The sequence below is a fragment of the Oncorhynchus keta genome, unplaced genomic scaffold (genome assembly GCF_023373465.1).
Source record: "Oncorhynchus keta strain PuntledgeMale-10-30-2019 unplaced genomic scaffold, Oket_V2 Un_scaffold_3076_pilon_pilon, whole genome shotgun sequence".
Lineage (NCBI taxonomy): Eukaryota > Metazoa > Chordata > Actinopteri > Salmoniformes > Salmonidae > Oncorhynchus > Oncorhynchus keta.
The window spans coordinates 151285-173265 of NW_026290911.1; the positions used below are offsets into that span (position 1 = coordinate 151285).

Consider the following 21981-nt stretch of genomic DNA (forward strand, 5'->3'; position numbering starts at 1 on the left):
ATGTACGATATTCGAACCAAGTCTAAATCACTAATGGTTACCTGGCTAGCTCAGTCGGTAGAGCATGAGACTCTTAATCTCAGGGTCGTGGGTTCGAGCCCCACGTTAGGTGATTATTTTCTCTGCCGAAGCACCAACTCACTTCGCAAACAACCATCTGCTTGGAATTTCGAGCAGGCTTGCCACCCTGCACAGCTGGTGATACAGAAGGCTATGAATTTGTATTCTATCTCTGCCTGCACTCTGACCTGTCATCTCAATGACATACCTATTACCGATGAATTGTACTCCTAAATGGCTTGAATAAATTATAATTTTCCGGAATAGAAATAGACAGGCAGGGGCTTCAAGAAGAATACTTGAATACTTGCTCCTGGTGGGGCTTGAACTCATAACCTTCGCATCGAATTACTGTATACTGCTGTATAAGTACAACACGCTAACAGATTGCACCACAGGATCCATCAACAACACTCACTGATCACCATATTTTGCAGAAACTGGGATGTACGATATTCGAACCAAGTCAAACTCACTATTGAGGTACCTGGCTAGCTCAGTCGGTAGAGCATGAGACTCTTAATCTCAGGGTCCTGGGTTCGAGCCCCACGTTAGGTTATTATTTTCTCTGCCGAAGCACCAACTCACTTCGCAAACAACCATCTGCTTGGAATTTCGAGCAGGCTTGCCACCCTGCACAGCTGGTGATACAGAAGGCTATGAATTTGTATTCTATCTCTGCCTGCACTCTGACCTGTCATCTCAATGACATACCTATTACCGATGAATTGTACTCCTAAATGGCTTGAATAAATTATAATTTTCCGGAATAGAAATAGACAGGCAGAGGCTTCAAGAAGAATACTTGCTCCTGGTGGGGCTTGAACTCATAACCTTCGCATCGAATTACTGTATACTGCTGTATAAGTACAACACGCTAACAGATTGCACCACAGGATCCATCAACAACACTCACTGATCACCATATTTTGCAGAAACTGGGATGTACGATATTCGAACCAAGTCAAATCACTATTGAGGTACCTGGCTAGCTCAGTCGGTAGAGCATGAGACTCTTAATCTCAGGGTCGTGGGTTCGAGCCCCACGTTAGGTGATTATTTTCTCTGCCGAAGCACCAACTCACTTCGCAAACAACCATCCTCTTGGAATTTCGAGCAGGCTTGCCACCCTGCACAGCTGGTGATACAGAAGGCTATGAATTTGTATTCTATCTCTGCCTGCACTCTGACCTGTCATCTCAATGACATACCTATTACCGATGAATTGTACTCCTAAATGGATTGAATAAATTATCATTTTCCGGAATAGAAATAGACAGGCAGAGGCTTCAAGAAGAATACTTGCTCCTGGTGGGGCTTGAACTCATAACCTTCGCATCGAATTACTGTATACTGCTGTATAAGTACAACACGCTAACAGATTGCACCACAGGATCCATCAACAACACTCACTGATCACCATATTTTGCAGAAACTGGGATGTACGATATTCGAACCAAGTCAAACTCACTATTGAGGTACCTGGCTAGCTCAGTCGGTAGAGCATGAGACTCTTAATCTCAGGGTCGTGGGTTCGAGCCCCACGTTAGGTGATTATTTTCTCTGCCGAAGCACCAACTCACTTCGCAAACAACCATCTGCTTGGAATTTCGAGCAAGCTTGCCACCCTGCACAGCTGGTGATACAGAAGGCTATGAATTTGTATTCTATCTCTGCCTGCACTCTGACCTGTCATCTCAATGACATCCCTATTACCGATGAATTGTAGTCCTAAATGGCTTGAATAAATTATAATTTTCCGGAATAGAAATAGACAGGCAGAGGCTTCAAGAAGAATACTTGCTCCTGGTGGGGCTTGAACTCATAACCTTCGCATCGAATTACTGTATACTGCTGTATAAGTACAACACGCTAACAGATTGCACCACAGGATCCATCAACAACACTCACTGATCACCATATTTTGCAGAAACTGGGATGTACGATATTCGAACCAAGTCTCAAGCACTAATGGTTACCTGGCTAGCTCAGTCGGTAGAGCATGAGACTCTTAATCTCAGGGTCGTGGGTTCGAGCCCCACGTTGGGTGTTTATTTTCTCTGCCAAAGCACCAACTCACTTCGCAAACAACCATCCTCTTGGAATTTCGAGCAGGCTTGCCACCCTGCATTGCTGGTGATACAGAAGGCTATGAATTTGTATTCTATCTCTGCCTGCACTCTGACCTGTCATCTCAATGACATCCCTATTACCGATGAATTGTACTCCTAAATGGATTGAATAAATTATCATTTTCCGGAATAGAAATAGACAGGCAGAGGCTTCAAGAAGAATACTTGCTCCTGGTGGGGCTTGAACTCATAACCTTCGCATCGAATTACTGTATACTGCTGTATAAGTACAACACGCTAACAGATTGCACCACAGGATCCATCAACAACACTCACTGATCACCATATTTTGCAGAAACTGGGATGTACGATATTCGAACCAAGTCAAACTCACTATTGAGGTACCTGGCTAGCTCAGTCGGTAGAGCATGAGACTCTTAATCTCAGGGTCGTGGGTTCGAGCCCCACGTTAGGTGATTATTTTCTCTGCCGAAGTACCAACTCACTTCGCAAACAACCATCTGCTTGGAATTTCGAGCAGGCTTGCCACCCTGCACAGCTGGTGATACAGAAGGCTATGAATTTGTATTCTATCTCTGCCTGCACTCTGACCTGTCATCTCAATGACATACCTATTACCGATGAATTGTACTCCTAAACGGATTGAATAAATTATCATTTTCCGGAATAGAAATAGACAGGCAGGGGCTTCAAGAAGAATACTTGCTCCTGGTGGGGCTTGAACTCATAACCTTCGCATCGAATTACTGTATACTGCTGTATAAGTACAACACGCTAACAGATTGCACCACAGGATCCATCAACAACACTCACTGATCACCATATTTTGCAGAAACTGGGATGTACGATATTCGAACCAAGTCAAACTCACTATTGAGGTACCTGGCTAGCTCAGTCGGTAGAGCATGAGACTCTTAATCTCAGGGTCGTGGGTTCGAGCCCCACGTTAGGTGATTATTTTCTCTGCCGAAGCACCAACTCACTTCGCAAACAACCATCTGCTTGGAATTTCGAGCAGGCTTGCCACCCTGCACAGCTGGTGATACAGAAGGCTATGAATTTGTATTCTATCTCTGCCTGCACTCTGACCTGTCATCTCAATGACATACCTATTACCGATGAATTGTACTCCTAAATGGATTGAATAAATTATCATTTTCCGGAACAAGAAATAGACAGGCAGGGCTTCAAGAAGAATACTTGCTCCTGGTACTTGCTCCTGGTGGGCTTGAACTCATAACCTTCGCATCGAATTACTGTATACTGCTGTATAAGTACAACACGCTAACAGATTGCACCACAGGATCCATCAACAACACTCACTGATCACCATATTTTGCAGAAACTGGGATGTATGATATTCGAACCAAGTCAAATTACTATAGAGGTACCTGGCTAGCTCAGTCGGTAGAGCATGAGACTCTTAATCTCAGGGTCGTGGGTTCGAGCCCCACGTTAGGTGATTATTTTCTCTGCCGAAGCACCAACTCACTTCGCAAACAACCATCTGCTTGGAATTTCGAGCAGGCTTGCCACCCTGCATTGCTGGTGATACAGAAGGCTATGAATTTGTATTCTATCTCTGCCTGCACTCTGACCTGTCATCTCAATGACATACCTATTACCGATGAATTGTACTCCTAAATGGATTGAATAAATTATCATTTTCCGGAATAGAAATAGACAGGCAGAGGCTTCAAGAAGAATACTTGCTCCTGGTGGGGCTTGAACTCATAACCTTCGCATCGAATTACTGTATACTGCTGTATAAGTACAACACGCTAACAGATTGCACCACAGGATCCATCAACAACACTCACTGATCACCATATTTTGCAGAAACTGGGATGTACGATATTCGAACCAAGTCAAACTCACTATTGAGGTACCTGGCTAGCTCAGTCGGTAGAGCATGAGACTCTTAATCTCAGGGTCGTGGGTTCGAGCCCCACGTTAGGTGATTATTTTCTCTGCCGAAGCACCAACTCACTTCGCAAACAACCATCTGCTTGGAATTTCGAGCAGGCTTGCCACCCTGCACAGCTGGTGATACAGAAGGCTATGAATTTGTATTCTATCTCTGCCTGCACTCTGACCTGTCATCTCAATGACATCCCTATTACCGATGAATTGTACTCCTAAATGGATTGAATAAATTATCATTTTCCGGAATAGAAATAGACAGGCAGAGGCTTCAAGAAGAATACTTGCTCCTGGTGGGGCTTGAACTCATAACCTTCGCATCGAATTACTGTATACTGCTGTATAAGTACAACACGCTAACAGATTGCACCACAGGATCCATCAACAACACTCACTGATCACCATATTTTGCAGAAACTGGGATGTACGATATTCGAACCAAGTCAAATCACTATTGAGGTACCTGGCTAGCTCAGTCGGTAGAGCATGAGACTCTTAATCTCAGGGTCGTGGGTTCGAGCCCCACGTTAGGTGATTATTTTCTCTGCCGAAGCACCAACTCACTTCGCAAACAACCATCTGCTTGGAATTTCGAGCAGGCTTGCCACCCTGCACAGCTGGTGATACAGAAGGCTATGAATTTGTATTCTATCTCTGCCTGCACTCTGACCTGTCATCTCAATGACATACCTATTACCGATGAATTGTACTCCTAAATGGATTGAATAAATTATCATTTTCCGGAATAGAAATAGACAGGCAGGGGCTTCAAGAAGAATACTTGCTCCTGGTGGGGCTTGAACTCATAACCTTCGCATCGAATTACTGTATACTGCTGTATAAGTACAACACGCTAACAGATTGCACCACAGGATCCATCAACAACACTCACTGATCACCATATTTTGCAGAAACTGGGATGTACGATATTCGAACCAAGTCAAACTCACTATTGAGGTACCTGGCTAGCTCAGTCGGTAGAGCATGAGACTCTTAATCTCAGGGTCGTGGGTTCGAGCCCCACGTTAGGTGATTATTTTCTCTGCCGAAGCACCAACTCACTTCGCAAACAACCATCTGCTTGGAATTTCGAGCAGGCTTGCCACCCTGCACAGCTGGTGATACAGAAGGCTATGAATTTGTATTCTATCTCTGCCTGCACTCTGACCTGTCATCTCAATGACATACCTATTACCGATGAATTGTACTCCTAAATGGATTGAATAAATTATCATTTTCCGGAATAGAAATAGCCAGGCAGAGGCTTCAAGAAGAATACTTGCTCCTGGTGGGGCTTGAACTCATAACCTTCGCATCAAATTACTGTATACTGCTGTATAAGTACAACACGCTAACAGATTGCACCACAGGATCCATCAACAACACTCACTGATCACCATATTTTGCAGAAACTGGGATGTACGATATTCGAACCAAGTCAAACTCACTATTGAGGTACCTGGCTAGCTCAGTCGGTAGAGCATGAGACTCTTAATCTCAGGGTCGTGGGTTCGAGCCCCACGTTAGGTGATTATTTTCTCTGCCGAAGCACCAACTCACTTCGCAAACAACCATCCTCTTGGAATTTCGAGCAGGCTTGCCACCCTGCACAGCTGGTGATACAGAAGGCTATGAATTTGTATTCTATCTCTGCCTGCACTCTGACCTGTCATCTCAATGACATACCTATTACCGATGAATTGTACTCCTAAATGGATTGAATAAATTATCATTTTCCGGAATAGAAATAGACAGGCAGAGGCTTCAAGAAGAATACTTGCTCCTGGTGGGGCTTGAACTCATAACCTTCGCATCGAATTACTGTATACTGCTGTATAAGTACAACACGCTAACAGATTGCACCACAGGATCCATCAACAACACTCACTGATCACCATATTTTGCAGAAACTGGGATGTACGATATTCGGACCAAGTCAATATTACTATAGAGGTACCTGGCTAGCTCAGTCGGTAGAGCATGAGACTCTTAATCTCAGGGTCGTGGGTTCGAGCCCCACGTTAGGTGATTATTTTCTCTGCCGAAGCACCAACTCACTTCGCAAACAACCATCTGCTTGGAATTTCGAGCAGGCTTGCCACCCTGCACAGCTGGTGATACAGAAGGCTATGAAATTGTATTCTATCTCTGTATTCTATCTCTACCTGCACTCTGACCTGTCATCTTACCGATGAATTGTACTCCTAAATGGATGGAATAAATTATCATTTTCCGGAGAAGAAATAGACAGCCAGGGGCTTCAAGAAGAATACTTGCTCCTGGTGGGGCTTGAACTCATAACCTTTGCATCGAATTACTGTATACTGCTGTATAAGTACAACACGCTAACAGATTGCACCACAGGATCCATCAACAACACTCACTGATCACCATATTTTGCAGAAACTGGGATGTACGATATTCGAACCAAGTCAAACTCACTATTGAGGTACCTGGCTAGCTCAGTCGGTAGAGCATGAGACTCTTAATCTCAGGGTCGTGGGTTCGAGCCCCACGTTAGGTGATTATTTTCTCTGCCGAAGCACCAACTCACTTCGCAAACAACCATCTGCTTGGAATTTCGAGCAGGCTTGCCACCCTGCACAGCTGGTGATACAGAAGGCTATGAATTTGTATTCTATCTCCACCTGCACTCTCACCTGTCATCTCAATGACATACCTATTACCGATGACTTGTACTCCTAAATGGATTGAATAAATTATAATTTTCCGGACAAGAACTAGACAGGCAGGGGCTTCAAGAAGAATACTTGCTCCTGGTGGGGCTTGAACTCATAACCTTCGCATCGAATTACTGTATGTTGCTGTATAATTACAACACGCTAACAGATTGTACCACAGGATCCATCAACAACACTCACTGATCACCATATTTTGCAGAAACTGGGATGTACGATATTCGAACCGAGTCGAAATCACTATTGAGGTACCTTGCTAGCTCAGTCGGTAGAGCATGAGACTCTTAATCTCAGGGTCGTGGGTTCGAGCCCCACGTTAGGTGCTTATTTTCTCTGCCGAAGCACCAACTCACTTCGCAAACAACCATCCGCTTGGAATTTCGAGCAGGCTTGCCACCCTGCACAGCTGGTGATACAGAAGGCTATGAATTTGTATTCTATCTCTGCCTGCACTCTGACCTGTCATCTCAATGACATACCTATTACCGATGAATTGTACTCCTAAATGGATTGAATAAATTATCATTTTCCGGAATAGAAATAGACAGGCAGGGCTTCAAGAAGAATACTTGCTCCTGGTGGGGCTTGAACTCATAACCTTTCGCATCGAATTACTGTATACTGCTGTATAAGTACAACACGCTAACAGATTGCACCACAGGATCCATCAACAACACTCACTGATCACCATATTTTGCAGAAACTGGGATGTACGATATTCGAACCAAGTCAAACTCACTATTGAGGTACCTGGCTAGCTCAGTCGGTAGAGCATGAGACTCTTAATCTCAGGGTCGTGGGTTCGAGCCCCACGTTAGGTGATTATTTTCTCTGCCAAAGCACCAACTCACTTCGCAAACAACCATCTCTTGGAATTTCGAGCAGGCTTGCCACCCTGCACAGCTGGTGATACAGAAGGCTATGAATTTGTATTCTATCTCTGCCTGCACTCTGACCTGTCATCTCAATGACATCCCTATTACCGATGAATTGTACTCCTAAATGGATTGAATAAATTATCATTTTCCGGAATAGAAATAGACAGGCAGAGGCTTCAAGAAGAATACTTGCTCCTGGTGGGGCTTGAACTCATAACCTTCGCATCGAATTACTGTATACTGCTGTATAAGTACAACACGCTAACAGATTGCACCACAGGATCCATCAACAACACTCACTGATCACCATATTTTGCAGAAACTGGGATGTACGATATTCGAACCAAGTCAAACTCACTATTGAGGTACCTGGCTAGCTCAGTCGGTAGAGCATGAGACTCTTAATCTCAGGGTCGTGGGTTCGAGCCCCACGTTAGGTGATTATTTTCTCTGCCGAAGCACCAACTCACTTCGCAAACAACCATCTGCTTGGAATTTCGAGCAGGCTTGCCACCCTGCACAGCTGGTGATACAGAAGGCTATGAATTTGTATTCTATCTCTGCCTGCACTCTGACCTGTCATCTCAATGACATACCTATTACCGATGAATTGTACTCCTAAATGGATTGAATAAATTATCATTTTCCGGAATAGAAATAGACAGGCAGGGGCTTCAAGAAGAATACTTGCTCCTGGTGGGGCTTGAACTCATAACCTTCGCATCGAATTACTGTATACTGCTGTATAAGTACAACACGCTAACAGATTGCACCACAGGATCCATCAACAACACTCACTGATCACCATATTTTGCAGAAACTGGGATGTACGATATTCGAACCAAGTCAAACTCACTATTGAGGTACCTGGCTAGCTCAGTCGGTAGAGCATGAGACTCTTAATCTCAGGGTCGTGGGTTCGAGCCCCACGTTAGGTGATTATTTTCTCTGCCGAAGCACCAACTCACTTCGCAAACAACCATCTGCTTGGAATTTCGAGCAGGCTTGCCACCCTGCATTGCTGGTGATACAGAAGGCTATGAATTTGTATTCTATCTCTGCCTGCACTCTGACCTGTCATCTCAATGACATACCTATTACCGATGAATTGTACTCCTAAATGGATTGAATAAATTATAATTTTCCGGAATAGAAATAGACAGGCAGAGGCTTCAAGAAGAATACTTGCTCCTGGTGGGGCTTGAACTCATAACCTTCGTGCATCGAATTACTGTATACTGCTGTATAAGTACAACACGCTAACAGATTGCACCACAGGATCCATCAACAACACTCACTGATCACCATATTTTGCAGAAACTGGGATGTACGATATTCGAACCAAGTCAAACTCACTATTGAGGTACCTGGCTAGCTCAGTCGGTAGAGCATGAGACTCTTAATCTCAGGGTCGTGGGTTCGAGCCCCACGTTAGGTGATTATTTTCTCTGCCGAAGCACCAACTCACTTCGCAAACAACCATCTGCTTGGAATTTCGAGCAGGCTTGCCACCCTGCATTGCTGGTGATACAGAAGGCTATGAATTTGTATTCTATCTCTGCCTGCACTCTGACCTGTCATCTCAATGACATCCCTATTACCGATGAATTGTACTCCTAAATGGATTGAATAAATTATCATTTTCCGGAATAGAAATAGACAGGCAGAGGCTTCAAGAAGAATACTTGCTCCTGGTGGGGCTTGAACTCATAACCTTCGCATCGAATTACTGTATACTGCTGTATAAGTACAACACGCTAACAGATTGCACCACAGGATCCATCAACAACACTCACTGATCACCATATTTTGCAGAAACTGGGATGTACGATATTCGAACCAAGTCAAACTCACTATTGAGGTACCTGGCTAGCTCAGTCGGTAGAGCATGAGACTCTTAATCTCAGGGTCGTGGGTTCGAGCCCCACGTTAGGTGATTATTTTCTCTGCCAAAGCACCAACTCACTTCGCAAACAACCATCTCTTGGAATTTCGAGCAGGCTTGCCACCCTGCACAGCTGGTGATACAGAAGGCTATGAATTTGTATTCTATCTCTGCCTGCACTCTGACCTGTCATCTCAATGACATACCTATTACCGATGAATTGTACTCCTAAATGGATTGAATAAATTATCATTTTCCGGAATAGAAATAGACAGGCAGAGGCTTCAAGAAGAATACTTGCTCCTGGTGGGGCTTGAACTCATAACCTTCGCATCGAATTACTGTATACTGCTGTATAAGTACAACACGCTAACAGATTGCACCACAGGATCCATCAACAACACTCACTGATCACCATATTTTGCAGAAACTGGGATGTACGATATTCGAACCAAGTCAAACTCACTATTGAGGTACCTGGCTAGCTCAGTCGGTAGAGCATGAGACTCTTAATCTCAGGGTCGTGGGTTCGAGCCCCACGTTAGGTGATTATTTTCTCTGCCGAAGCACCAACTCACTTCGCAAACAACCATCTCTTGGAATTTCGAGCAGGCTTGCCACCCTGCACAGCTGGTGATACAGAAGGCTATGAATTTGTATTCTATCTCTGCCTGCACTCTGACCTGTCATCTCAATGACATACCTATTACCGATGAATTGTACTCCTAAATGGATTGAATAAATTATCATTTTCCGGAATAGAAATAGACAGGCAGAGGCTTCAAGAAGAATACTTGCTCCTGGTGGGGCTTGAACTCATAACCTTCGCATCGAATTACTGTATACTGCTGTATAAGTACAACACGCTAACAGATTGCACCACAGGATCCATCAACAACACTCACTGATCACCATATTTTGCAGAAACTGGGATGTACGATATTCGAACCAAGTCAAACTCACTATTGAGGTACCTGGCTAGCTCAGTCGGTAGAGCATGAGACTCTTAATCTCAGGGTCGTGGGTTCGAGCCCCACGTTAGGTGATTATTTTCTCTGCCGAAGTACCAACTCACTTCGCAAACAACCATCTGCTTGGAATTTCGAGCAGGCTTGCCACCCTGCACAGCTGGTGATACAGAAGGCTATGAATTTGTATTCTATCTCTGCCTGCACTCTGACCTGTCATCTCAATGACATACCTATTACCGATGAATTGTACTCCTAAATGGATTGAATAAATTATCATTTTCCGGAATAGAAATAGACAGGCAGGGCTTCAAGAAGAATACTTGCTCCTGGTGGGGCTTGAACTCATAACCTTTGCATCAAATTACTGTATGCTGCTGTATAAGTACAACACGCTAACAGATTGCACCACAGGATCCATCAACAACACTCACTGATCACCATATTTTGCAGAAACTGGGATGTACGATATTCGAACCAAGTCAAGCACTAATGGTTACCTGGCTAGCTCAGTCGGTAGAGCATGAGACTCTTAATCTCAGGGTCGTGGGTTCGAGCCCCACGTTGGGTGTTTATTTTCTCTGCCAAAGCACCAACTCACTTCGCAAACAACCATCCTCTTGGAATTTCGAGCAGGCTTGCCACCCTGCATTGCTGGTGATACAGAAGGCTATGAATTTGTATTCTATCTCTGCCTGCACTCTGACCTGTCATCTCAATGACATCCCTATTACCGATGAATTGTACTCCTAAATGGATTGAATAAATTATCATTTTCCGGAATAGAAATAGCCAGGCAGAGGCTTCAAGAAGAATACTTGCTCCTGGTGGGGCTTGAACTCATAACCTTCGCATCAAATTACTGTATACTGCTGTATAAGTACAACACGCTAACAGATTGCACCACAGGATCCATCAACAACACTCACTGATCACCATATTTTGCAGAAACTGGGATGTACGATATTCGAACCAAGTCAAACTCACTATTGAGGTACCTGGCTAGCTCAGTCGGTAGAGCATGAGACTCTTAATCTCAGGGTCGTGGGTTCGAGCCCCACGTTAGGTGATTATTTTCTCTGCCGAAGTACCAACTCACTTCGCAAACAACCATCTGCTTGGAATTTCGAGCAGGCTTGCCACCCTGCACAGCTGGTGATACAGAAGGCTATGAATTTGTATTCTATCTCTGCCTGCACTCTGACCTGTCATCTCAATGACATACCTATTACCGATGAATTGTACTCCTAAACGGATTGAATAAATTATCATTTTCCGGAATAGAAATAGACAGGCAGGGGCTTCAAGAAGAATACTTGCTCCTGGTGGGGCTTGAACTCAAAACCCGCATCGCAATTACTGTATACTGCTGTATAAGTACAACACGCTAACAGATTGCACCACAGGATCCATCAACAACACTCACTGATCACCATATTTTGCAGAAACTGGGATGTACGATATTCGAACCAAGTCAAACTCACTAATGGTTACCTGGCTAGCTCAGTCGGTAGAGCATGAGACTCTTAATCTCAGGGTCGTGGGTTCGAGCCCCACGTTGGGTGTTTATTTTCTCTGCCAAAGCACCAACTCACTTCGCAAACAACCATCCTCTTGGAATTTCGAGCAGGCTTGCCACCCTGCATTGCTGGTGATACAGAAGGCTATGAATTTGTATTCTATCTCTGCCTGCACTCTGACCTGTCATCTCAATGACATCCCTATTACCGATGAATTGTACTCCTAAATGGATTGAATAAATTATCATTTTCCGGAATAGAAATAGACAGGCAGAGGCTTCAAGAAGAATACTTGCTCCTGGTGGGGCTTGAACTCATAACCTTCGCATCGAATTACTGTATACTGCTGTATAAGTACAACACGCTAACAGATTGCACCACAGGATCCATCAACAACACTCACTGATCACCATATTTTGCAGAAACTGGGATGTACGATATTCGAACCAAGTCAAACTCACTATTGAGGTACCTGGCTAGCTCAGTCGGTAGAGCATGAGACTCTTAATCTCAGGGTCGTGGGTTCGAGCCCCACGTTAGGTGATTATTTTCTCTGCCGAAGTACCAACTCACTTCGCAAACAACCATCTGCTTGGAATTTCGAGCAGGCTTGCCACCCTGCACAGCTGGTGATACAGAAGGCTATGAATTTGTATTCTATCTCTGCCTGCACTCTGACCTGTCATCTCAATGACATACCTATTACCGATGAATTGTACTCCTAAACGGATTGAATAAATTATCATTTTCCGGAATAGAAATAGACAGGCAGGGGCTTCAAGAAGAATACTTGCTCCTGGTGGGGCTTGAACTCATAACCTTCGCATCGAATTACTGTATACTGCTGTATAAGTACAACACGCTAACAGATTGCACCACAGGATCCATCAACAACACTCACTGATCACCATATTTTGCAGAAACTGGGATGTACGATATTCGAACCAAGTCAAACTCACTATTGAGGTACCTGGCTAGCTCAGTCGGTAGAGCATGAGACTCTTAATCTCAGGGTCGTGGGTTCGAGCCCCACGTTAGGTGATTATTTTCTCTGCCGAAGCACCAACTCACTTCGCAAACAACCATCCTCTTGGAATTTCGAGCAGGCTTGCCACCCTGCATTGCTGGTGATACAGAAGGCTATGAATTTGTATTCTATCTCTGCCTGCACTCTGACCTGTCATCTCAATGACTTACTATTGTACCTGGCTAGCTCATTCGGTAGAGCATGAGACTCTTAATCTCAGGGTCGTGGGTTCAGCCCCGTTAGGTGATTACGCCTCGCAAACAACCATCCTCTTACGAGCAGGCTTATCAGCTGGTGATACAGAAGGCTATGAATTTGTATTATAAGTCATCTCAATGACATACCTATTACCGATGTTTCTAAAGGATTGAATAAATTATCATTTTTCCCACAGGCTCCTGGTGGGGATCCACTCATAACAACACTGCTGTATAAGTACAACACGCTAACAGATTGCACCCAGGATCCATCAACAACACTTGATCACCATATTTTGCAGAAACTGGGATGTACGATATTCGAACCAAGTCAAACTCACTATTGAGGTACCTGGCTAGCTCAGTCGGTAGAGCATGAGACTCTTAATCTCAGGGTCGTGGGTTCGAGCCCCACGTTAGGGTGATTATTTTCTCTGCCGAAGCACCAACTCACTTCGCAAACAACCATCTGCTTGGAATTTCGAGCAGGCTTGCCACCCTGCACAGCTGGTGATACAGAAGGCTATGAATTTGTATTCTATCTCTGCCTGCACTCTGACCTGTCATCTCAATGACATACCTATTACCGATGACTTGTACTCCTAAATGGATTGAATAAATTATCGTTTTCCGGAATAGAAATAGACAGGCAGGGGCTTCAAGAAGAATACTTGCTCCTGGTGGGGCTTGAACTCATAACCTTCGCATCGAATTACTGTATACTGCTGTATGTACAACACGCTAACAGATTGCACCACAGGATCCATCAACAACACTCACTGATCACCATATTTTGCAGAAACTGGGATGTACGATATTCGAACCAAGTCAAATCACTATTGAGGTACCTGGCTAGCTCAGTCGGTAGAGCATGAGACTCTTAATCTCAGGGTCGTGGGTTCGAGCCCCACGTTAGGTGATTATTTTCTCTGCCGAAGCACCAACTCACTTCGCAAACAACCATCTGCTTGGAATTTCGAGCAGGCTTGCCACCCTGCACAGCTGGTGATACAGAAGGCTATGAATTTGTATTCTATCTCTGCCTGCACTCTGACCTGTCATCTCAATGCCTGACTCAAGAAGAAATGGATTGAATAAATTATCATTTTCCAGCAAACTGAATCTGGCAATTAGTACAGGCTGTATAAGTACTCGGTAGAGCATGAGACTCTTAATCTCAACACGTTAGGTGATTATTTTTGCAAAGCACCAACTGATCCATCAGCTGGTGATACAGAAGGCTATGAATTTGTATTCTATCTCTGCCTGCACTCTGACCTGTCATCTCAATGGATGAATTGTACTCCTAAATGGATTGAATAAATTATCATTTTCCGGAATAGAAATAGACAGGCAGAGGCTTCAAGAAGAATACTTGCTCCTGGTGGGGCTTGAATCATAACCTTCGCATCGAATTACTGTATACTGCTGTATAAGTACAACACGCTAACAGATTGCACCACAGGATCCATCAACAACACTCACTGATCACCATATTTTGCAGAAACTGGGATGTACGATATTCGAACCAAGTCAAATCACTATTGAGGTACCTGGCAGCTCAGTCGGTAGAGCATGAGACTCTTAATCTCAGGGTCGTGGGTTCGAGCCCCACGTTAGGTGATTATTTTCTCTGCCGAAGCACCAACTCACTTCGCAAACAACCATCTGCTTGGAATTTCGAGCAGGCTTGCCACCCTGCACAGCTGGTGATACAGAAGGCTATGAATTTGTATTCTATCTCTGCCTGCACTCTGACCTGTCATCTCAATGACATACCTATTACCGATGAATTGTACTCCTAAATGGATTGAATAAATTATCATTTTCCGGAATAGAAATAGACAGGCAGAGGCTTCAAGAAGAATACTTGCTCCTGGTGGGGCTTGAACTCATAACCTTGTCATCTAATTGCTGTATACTGCTGTATAAGTACAACACGCGAACAGATTGCACCACAGGGATCACCATATTTTGCAGAAACTGGGATGTACGATATTCGAACCAAGTCAAAAGACCTGGCTAGCTCAGTCGGTAGAGCATGAGACTCTTAATCTCACGTGGGTTCGAGCCCCACGTTAGGTGATTATTTTCTCTGCCGAAGTACCCACATCTGCTTGCATCACAACACTCAGGCTGCACAGCTGGTGATTGAATTTGTATTCTATCTCTGCCTGCATTTGACCTGTCATCTCAATGACAACCTGTCACTGTCGCGGAAAGAAATAGACAGGCAGGGGCTTCAAGAAGAATACTTGCTCCTGGTGGGGCTTGAACTCATAACCTTCGCATCGAATTACTGTATACTGCTGTATAAGTACAACACGCTAACAGATTGCACCACAGGACAGATCACCATATTTTGCAGAAACTGGGATGTACGATATTCGAACCAAGATGGTTACCTGGGAGTCGGTAGAGCATGAGATAATCTCAGGGTCGTGGGTTCGAGCCCCACGTTAGGTGATTATTTTCTCTGCCAAAGCACCAACTCACTTCGCAAACAACCATCTGCTTGGAATTTCGAGCAGGCTTGCCACCCTGCAGCTGGTGATACAGAAGGCTATGAATTTGTATTCTATCTCTGCCTGACTCTGACCTGTCATCTCAATGACATACCTATTACCGATGAATTGTACTCCTAAATGGATTGAATAAATTATCATTTTCCGGAATAGAAATAGACAGGCAGAGGCTTCAAGAAGAATACTTGCTCCTGGTGGGGCTTGAACTCATAACCTTGTCAGAATTACTGTATACTGCTGTATAAGTACAACACGCTAACAGATTGCACCACAGGATCCATCAACAACACTCACTGATCACCATATTTTGCAGAAACTGGGATGTACGATATTCGAACCAAGTCAAATCACTATTGAGGTACCTGGCTAGCTCAGTCGGTAGAGCATGAGACTCTTAATCTCAGGGTCGTGGGTTGAGCCCCACGTTAGGTGATTATTTTCTCTAAGTACCAACTCACTTCGCAAACAACCATCTGCTTCGAGCAGAATGCAGAATTGTACTCCTAAATGGATTGAATAAATTATCATTTTCCGGAATAGAAATATTTTCCTGGTGGGGCTTGACTCAACAGGCACCCTGCACAGCTGGTGATACAGAAGGCTTGAAGAAGAATACTTGCTCCTGGTGGGGCTTGAACTCTTAACCTGGTGGGGCTTGAACTCATAACCTTCGATCGAATTACTGTATACTGCTGTATAAGTACAACACGCTAACAGATTGCACCACAGGATCCATCAACAACACTCACTGATCACCATATTTTGCAGAAACTGGGATGTACGATATTCGAACCAAGTCAACTCACTATTGAGGTACCTGGCTAGCTCAGTCGGTAGAGCATGAGACTCTTAATCTCAGGGTCGTGGGTTCGAGCCCCACGTTAGGTGATTATTTTCTCTGCCAAAGCACCAACTCACTTCGCAAACAACCATCCTCTTGGAATTTCGAGCAGGCTTGCCACCCTGCACAGCTGGTGATACAGAAGGCTATGAATTTGTATTCTATCTCTGCCTGCACTCTGACCTGTCATCTCAATGACATACCTATTACCGATGAATTGTACTCCTAAATGGATTGAATAAATTATCATTTTCCGGAATAGAAATAGACAGGCAGAGGCTTCAAGAAGAATACTTGCTCCTGGTGGGGCTTGAACTCATAACCTTGCATCGAATTACTGTATACTGCTGTATAAGTACAACACGCTAACAGATTGCACCACAGGATCCATCAACAACACTCACTGATCACCATATTTTGCAGAAACTGGGATGTACGATATTCGAACCAAGTCAAACTCACTATGAGGTACCTGGCTAGCTCAGTCGGTAGAGCATGAAGCCCCACGTTAGGTGATTATTTTCTCTGCCGAAGCACCAACTCACTTCGCAAACAACCATCTGCTTGGAATTTCGAGCAGGCTTGCCACCCTGCACAGCTGGTGATACAGAAGGCTATGAATTTGTATTCTGGCTTATCTCTGCCTGCACTCTGACCTGTCATCTCAATTCTATTACCGATGAATTGTACTCCTAAATGGATTGAATAAATTATCATTTTCCTTGGGAATAGAAATAGACAGGCAGAGGCTTCAAGAAGAATACTTGCTCCTGGTGGGGCTTGAACTCTGGTGGGGCTTAACTCATAACCTTGCATCGAATTACTGTATACTGCTGTATAAGTACAACACGCTAACAGATTGCACCACAGGATCCATCAACAACACTCACTGATCACCATATTTTGCAGAAACTGGGATGTACGATATTCGAACCAAGTCATATTCACTAGAGGTACCTGGCTAGCTCAGTCGGTAGAGCATGAGACTCTTAATCTCAGGGTCGTGGGTTCGAGCCCCACGTTAGGTGATTATTTTCTCTGCCGAAGCACCAACTCACTTCGCAAACAACCATCTGCTTGGAATTTCGAGCAGGCTTGCCACCCTGCATTGCTGGTGATACAGAAGGCTATGAATTTGTATTCTATCTCTGCCTGCACTCCGACCTGTCATCTCAATGACATACCTATTACCGATGAATTGTACTCCTAAATGGATTGAATAAATTATAATTTTCCGGAATAGAAATAGACAGGCAGAGGCTTCAAGAAGAATACTTGCTCCTGGTGGGGCTTGAACTCATAACCTTTGCATCGAATTACTGTATACTGCTGTATAAGTACAACACGCTAACAGATTGCACCACAGGATCCATCAACAACACTCACTGATCACCATATTTTGCAGAAACTGGGATGTACGATATTCGAACCAAGTCAAACTCACTATTGAGGTACCTGGCTAGCTCAGTCGGTAGAGCATGAGACTCTTAATCTCAGGGTCGTGGGTTCGAGCCCCACGTTAGGTGAATTTATTTTCTCTGCCGATGAAGCACCAACTCTGACCTGTCATCTCAATGACAACCATCCTAAATGGAATTTCCGGAATAGAAATAGACAGGCTTGCCACCCTGCACAGCTGGTGATACAGAAGGCTATGAATTTGTATTCAGGATCTCTCCTGCACTCATATTTTGACCTGTCATCTCAATGACATCCCTATGGTTACCTGGCTAGCTCAGTGTAGAGCATGAGACTCTTAAATGATCATTTCTCCGGAGAGGTCAATCCACTTGCTCTGACCTGTCATCTCAATGACATACCTATTACATGGCTAAAGGGCATTTTCCGGACAAGAAATAGACAGGCAGAGGCTTCAAGAAGAATACTTGCTCCTGGTGGGGCTTGAACTCATAACCTTCGCATCGAATTACTGTATACTGCTGTATAAGTACAACACGCTAACAGATTGCACCACAGGATCCATCAACAACACTCACTGATCACCATATTTTGCAGAAACTGGGATGTACGATATTGAACCAAGTCACAATCACTTACCTGGCTAGCTCAGTCGGTAGAGCATGAGACTCTTAACTCAGGGTCGTGGGTACACTAGGTGATTATTTTCTCTGCCGAAGCACCAACTCACTTCGCAAACAACCATCCTCTTGGAATTTCGAGCAGGCTTGCCACCCTGCACAGCTGGTGATACAGAAGGCTATGAATTTGTATTCTATCTCTGCCTGCACTCTGACCTGTCATCTCAATGACATACCTATTACCGATGAATTGTACTCCTAAATGGATTGAATAAATTATCATTTTCCGGAATAGAAATAGACAGGCAGGGCTTCAAGAAGAATACTTGCTCCTGGTGGGGCTTGAACTCATAACCTTCGCATCGAATTACTGTATACTGCTGTATAAGTACAACACGCTAACAGATTGCACCACAGGATCCATCAACAACACTCACTGATCACCATATTTTGCAGAAACTGGGACAACAAGTCTCAGTCGGTAGAGCATGAGACTCTTAATCTCAGGGTTGGGTTCGAAGCCCCACGTTAGGTGATTATTTTCTCTGCCGAAGCACCAAGCTCAACCATCCTCTTGGAATTTCGAGCAGGCTTGCCACCCTGCATTGCTGGTGACAGAAGGCTATGAATTTGTATTCTATCTCTGGCTGACCTGCAATGACATACCTATTACCGATGAATTGCTAAATGGATTGAATAAATTATCATTTTGGAAATAGACAGGCAGAGGCTTCACTTGCTCCTGGTGGGGTTTGAACTCATAATGGACTGAATAAATTATCATTTTCCGGAATAGAAATAGACAGGCAGAGGCTTCAAGAAGAATACTTGCTCCTGGTGGGGCTTGAACTCATAATCTAATTACTGTATACTGCTGTATAAGTACAACACGCTAACAGATTGCACCACAGGATCCATCAACAACACTCACTGATCACCATATTTTGCAGAAACCATTCGAACCAAGTCAAGCTCACTATTGTACCTGGCTAGCTCAGTCGGTAGAGCATGAGACTCTTAATCTCAGGGTCGTGGGTTCGAGCCCCACGTTAGGTGATTATTTTCTCTAATACCAACTCACTTACAAACAACCATCTGCTTGGAATTTCGAGCAGGCTTGCCACCCTGCACAGCTGGTGATACAGAAGGCTATGAATTTGTATTCTATCTCTGCCTGCACTCTGACCTGTCATCTCAATGACATCCCTATTACCGATGAATTGTACTCCTAAATGGATTGAATAAATTATCATTTTCCGGAATAGAAATAGACAGGCAGAGGCTTCAAGAAGAATACTTGCTCCTGGTGGGGCTTGAACTCATAACCTTCGCATCGAATTACTGTATACTGCTGTATAAGTACAACACGCTAACAGATTGCACCACAGGATCCATCAACAACACTCACTGATCACCATATTTTGCAGAAACTGGGATGTACGATATTCGAACCAAGTCAAACTCACTATTGAGGTACCTGGCTAGCTCAGTCGGTAGAGCATGAGACTCTTAATCTCAGGGTCGTGGGTTCGAGCCCCACGTTAGGTGATTATTTTCTCTGCCGAAGCACCAACTCACTTCGCAAACAACCATCTGCTTGGAATTTCGAGCAGGCTTGCCACCCTGCACAGCTGGTGATACAGAAGGCTATGAATTTGTATTCTATCTCTGCCTGCACTCTGACCTGTCATCTCAATGACATACCTATTACATCGATGAATTGACTAAATGGATTGAATAAATTATCACCGATAGAAATAGACAGGCAGAGGCTTCAAGAAGAAACTTGCTCCTGGTGGGGCTTGAATAAATTATCATTTTCCGGAATAGAAATGACAGGCAGGGGCTTAGAAGATACTTGCTCCTCATAACCTTTGAATTACTGTATACTGCTGTATAAGTACAACACGCTAACAGATTGCACCACAGGATCCATCAACAACACTCACTGATCACCATATTTTGACGATTGAACCAAACAATCACTAATGGTTACCTGGCTAGCTCAGTCGGTAGAGCATGAGACTCTTAATCTCACGTGGGTTCGAGCCCCACGTTGGGTGATTATTTTCTCACCAACTACGCAAACACCATCCTCTTGGAACAGCAGGCTTGCACCATTGCTGGTGATACAGAAGGCTATGAATTTGTATTCTATCTCTGCCTGCACTCTGACCTGTCATCTCAATGACATGATGACTTGTACTCCTAAATGGATTGAATAAATTATCATTTTCCGGACAAGAAATACAGGCAGGGCTTCAAGAAGAATACTTGCTCCTGTGGGGCTTGATAACCTTCGCATCGAAACAACTTGCTGTATAAGTACAACACGCTAACAGATTGCACCACAGGTCACCATATTTTGGCAGAAACTGGGCTCATAACCTTCTCATCAGGGTCGTGGGTTCGAGCCCCACGTTAGGTGATTATACTCTGCCGAAGTACCAATCGCAAACAACCATCTGCTTGGAATTTCGAGCAGGCTTGCCACCCTGCACAGCTGGTGATACAGAAGGCTATGAATTTGTATTCTATCTCTGCCTGCACTCTGACCTGTCATCTCAATGACATACCTATTACCGATGACTTGTACTCCTAAATGGATTGAATAAATTATCATTTTCCGGAATAGAAATAGACAGGCAGGGCTTCAAGAAGAATACTTGCTCCTGGTGGGGCTTGAACTCATAACCTTCGCATCGAATTACTGTATACTGCTGTATAAGTACAACACGCTAACAGATTGCACCACAGGATCCATCAACAACACTCACTGATCACCATATTTTGCAGAAACTGGGATGTATGATATTCGAACCAAGTCTCAACACTAATGGTTACCTGGCTAGCTCAGCGGTAGAGCATGAGACTCTTAATCTCAGGGTCGTGGGTTCGAGCCCCACGTTTGGGTGTTTATTTTCTCTGCCAAAGCACCAACAACTCCAAACAACCATCCTCTTGGAATTTCGAGCAGGCTTGCCACCCTGCACAGCTGGTGATACAGTAGGCTATGAATTTGTATTCTATCTCTACCTGCACTCTGACCTGTCATCTCAATGACATCCCTATTACCGATGAATTGTACTCCTAAATAATCTCAATGATATTATACTACACAGTAACATGGTTCAGTACTATACTACACAGTAACATGGTTCAGTACTATACTACACAGTAACATGGTCCAGTATTATACTACGCAGTAACATGGTTCAGTATTATACTACACAGTAACATGGTTCAGTATTATACTACACAGTAACATGATTCAGTACTATACTACACAGTAACATGGTTCAGTACTATACTACACAGTAACATGG

The 21981-nt window shown here is 44.0% G+C and overlaps 33 non-coding genes across 33 annotated transcripts; all 33 read left to right on the top strand.

Annotated features, from left to right (window-relative positions):
- The first annotated feature begins 39 nt into the window (after positions 1 to 39).
- Positions 40 to 112, top strand: trnak-cuu (transfer RNA lysine (anticodon CUU)). The gene has a single exon. It is a non-coding gene; the product is annotated as a tRNA-Lys (tRNA).
- A 930-nt stretch (positions 113 to 1042) lies between these two features.
- Positions 1043 to 1115, top strand: trnak-cuu (transfer RNA lysine (anticodon CUU)). Its single transcript has one exon. It is a non-coding gene; the product is annotated as a tRNA-Lys (tRNA).
- Positions 1116 to 1540: 425 nt separating this feature from the next.
- On the top strand, positions 1541 to 1613 carry trnak-cuu (transfer RNA lysine (anticodon CUU)). The gene has a single exon. It is a non-coding gene; the product is annotated as a tRNA-Lys (tRNA).
- A 424-nt stretch (positions 1614 to 2037) lies between these two features.
- Positions 2038 to 2110, top strand: trnak-cuu (transfer RNA lysine (anticodon CUU)). The gene has a single exon. It is a non-coding gene; the product is annotated as a tRNA-Lys (tRNA).
- A 425-nt stretch (positions 2111 to 2535) lies between these two features.
- On the top strand, positions 2536 to 2608 carry trnak-cuu (transfer RNA lysine (anticodon CUU)). Its single transcript has one exon. It is a non-coding gene; the product is annotated as a tRNA-Lys (tRNA).
- A 425-nt stretch (positions 2609 to 3033) lies between these two features.
- On the top strand, positions 3034 to 3106 carry trnak-cuu (transfer RNA lysine (anticodon CUU)). Its single transcript has one exon. It is a non-coding gene; the product is annotated as a tRNA-Lys (tRNA).
- A 436-nt stretch (positions 3107 to 3542) lies between these two features.
- On the top strand, positions 3543 to 3615 carry trnak-cuu (transfer RNA lysine (anticodon CUU)). Its single transcript has one exon. It is a non-coding gene; the product is annotated as a tRNA-Lys (tRNA).
- Positions 3616 to 4040: 425 nt separating this feature from the next.
- trnak-cuu (transfer RNA lysine (anticodon CUU)) lies at positions 4041 to 4113 on the top strand. The gene has a single exon. It is a non-coding gene; the product is annotated as a tRNA-Lys (tRNA).
- A 424-nt stretch (positions 4114 to 4537) lies between these two features.
- On the top strand, positions 4538 to 4610 carry trnak-cuu (transfer RNA lysine (anticodon CUU)). The gene has a single exon. It is a non-coding gene; the product is annotated as a tRNA-Lys (tRNA).
- Positions 4611 to 5035: 425 nt separating this feature from the next.
- trnak-cuu (transfer RNA lysine (anticodon CUU)) lies at positions 5036 to 5108 on the top strand. The gene has a single exon. It is a non-coding gene; the product is annotated as a tRNA-Lys (tRNA).
- A 425-nt stretch (positions 5109 to 5533) lies between these two features.
- Positions 5534 to 5606, top strand: trnak-cuu (transfer RNA lysine (anticodon CUU)). The gene has a single exon. It is a non-coding gene; the product is annotated as a tRNA-Lys (tRNA).
- Positions 5607 to 6031: 425 nt separating this feature from the next.
- Positions 6032 to 6104, top strand: trnak-cuu (transfer RNA lysine (anticodon CUU)). Its single transcript has one exon. It is a non-coding gene; the product is annotated as a tRNA-Lys (tRNA).
- A 423-nt stretch (positions 6105 to 6527) lies between these two features.
- On the top strand, positions 6528 to 6600 carry trnak-cuu (transfer RNA lysine (anticodon CUU)). Its single transcript has one exon. It is a non-coding gene; the product is annotated as a tRNA-Lys (tRNA).
- Positions 6601 to 7025: 425 nt separating this feature from the next.
- On the top strand, positions 7026 to 7098 carry trnak-cuu (transfer RNA lysine (anticodon CUU)). The gene has a single exon. It is a non-coding gene; the product is annotated as a tRNA-Lys (tRNA).
- Positions 7099 to 7523: 425 nt separating this feature from the next.
- Positions 7524 to 7596, top strand: trnak-cuu (transfer RNA lysine (anticodon CUU)). The gene has a single exon. It is a non-coding gene; the product is annotated as a tRNA-Lys (tRNA).
- Positions 7597 to 8020: 424 nt separating this feature from the next.
- On the top strand, positions 8021 to 8093 carry trnak-cuu (transfer RNA lysine (anticodon CUU)). Its single transcript has one exon. It is a non-coding gene; the product is annotated as a tRNA-Lys (tRNA).
- Positions 8094 to 8518: 425 nt separating this feature from the next.
- trnak-cuu (transfer RNA lysine (anticodon CUU)) lies at positions 8519 to 8591 on the top strand. The gene has a single exon. It is a non-coding gene; the product is annotated as a tRNA-Lys (tRNA).
- A 427-nt stretch (positions 8592 to 9018) lies between these two features.
- trnak-cuu (transfer RNA lysine (anticodon CUU)) lies at positions 9019 to 9091 on the top strand. Its single transcript has one exon. It is a non-coding gene; the product is annotated as a tRNA-Lys (tRNA).
- Positions 9092 to 9516: 425 nt separating this feature from the next.
- trnak-cuu (transfer RNA lysine (anticodon CUU)) lies at positions 9517 to 9589 on the top strand. The gene has a single exon. It is a non-coding gene; the product is annotated as a tRNA-Lys (tRNA).
- A 424-nt stretch (positions 9590 to 10013) lies between these two features.
- trnak-cuu (transfer RNA lysine (anticodon CUU)) lies at positions 10014 to 10086 on the top strand. Its single transcript has one exon. It is a non-coding gene; the product is annotated as a tRNA-Lys (tRNA).
- A 424-nt stretch (positions 10087 to 10510) lies between these two features.
- On the top strand, positions 10511 to 10583 carry trnak-cuu (transfer RNA lysine (anticodon CUU)). Its single transcript has one exon. It is a non-coding gene; the product is annotated as a tRNA-Lys (tRNA).
- A 421-nt stretch (positions 10584 to 11004) lies between these two features.
- On the top strand, positions 11005 to 11077 carry trnak-cuu (transfer RNA lysine (anticodon CUU)). The gene has a single exon. It is a non-coding gene; the product is annotated as a tRNA-Lys (tRNA).
- Positions 11078 to 11502: 425 nt separating this feature from the next.
- On the top strand, positions 11503 to 11575 carry trnak-cuu (transfer RNA lysine (anticodon CUU)). Its single transcript has one exon. It is a non-coding gene; the product is annotated as a tRNA-Lys (tRNA).
- A 423-nt stretch (positions 11576 to 11998) lies between these two features.
- trnak-cuu (transfer RNA lysine (anticodon CUU)) lies at positions 11999 to 12071 on the top strand. Its single transcript has one exon. It is a non-coding gene; the product is annotated as a tRNA-Lys (tRNA).
- Positions 12072 to 12496: 425 nt separating this feature from the next.
- Positions 12497 to 12569, top strand: trnak-cuu (transfer RNA lysine (anticodon CUU)). The gene has a single exon. It is a non-coding gene; the product is annotated as a tRNA-Lys (tRNA).
- Positions 12570 to 12994: 425 nt separating this feature from the next.
- Positions 12995 to 13067, top strand: trnak-cuu (transfer RNA lysine (anticodon CUU)). Its single transcript has one exon. It is a non-coding gene; the product is annotated as a tRNA-Lys (tRNA).
- Positions 13068 to 13600: 533 nt separating this feature from the next.
- Positions 13601 to 13673, top strand: trnak-cuu (transfer RNA lysine (anticodon CUU)). The gene has a single exon. It is a non-coding gene; the product is annotated as a tRNA-Lys (tRNA).
- Positions 13674 to 14096: 423 nt separating this feature from the next.
- trnak-cuu (transfer RNA lysine (anticodon CUU)) lies at positions 14097 to 14169 on the top strand. The gene has a single exon. It is a non-coding gene; the product is annotated as a tRNA-Lys (tRNA).
- Positions 14170 to 16590: 2421 nt separating this feature from the next.
- On the top strand, positions 16591 to 16663 carry trnak-cuu (transfer RNA lysine (anticodon CUU)). The gene has a single exon. It is a non-coding gene; the product is annotated as a tRNA-Lys (tRNA).
- A 908-nt stretch (positions 16664 to 17571) lies between these two features.
- Positions 17572 to 17644, top strand: trnak-cuu (transfer RNA lysine (anticodon CUU)). The gene has a single exon. It is a non-coding gene; the product is annotated as a tRNA-Lys (tRNA).
- A 425-nt stretch (positions 17645 to 18069) lies between these two features.
- On the top strand, positions 18070 to 18142 carry trnak-cuu (transfer RNA lysine (anticodon CUU)). The gene has a single exon. It is a non-coding gene; the product is annotated as a tRNA-Lys (tRNA).
- A 1496-nt stretch (positions 18143 to 19638) lies between these two features.
- On the top strand, positions 19639 to 19711 carry trnak-cuu (transfer RNA lysine (anticodon CUU)). Its single transcript has one exon. It is a non-coding gene; the product is annotated as a tRNA-Lys (tRNA).
- Positions 19712 to 20130: 419 nt separating this feature from the next.
- Positions 20131 to 20203, top strand: trnak-cuu (transfer RNA lysine (anticodon CUU)). Its single transcript has one exon. It is a non-coding gene; the product is annotated as a tRNA-Lys (tRNA).
- The last annotated feature ends 1778 nt before the right edge of the window (positions 20204 to 21981 follow it).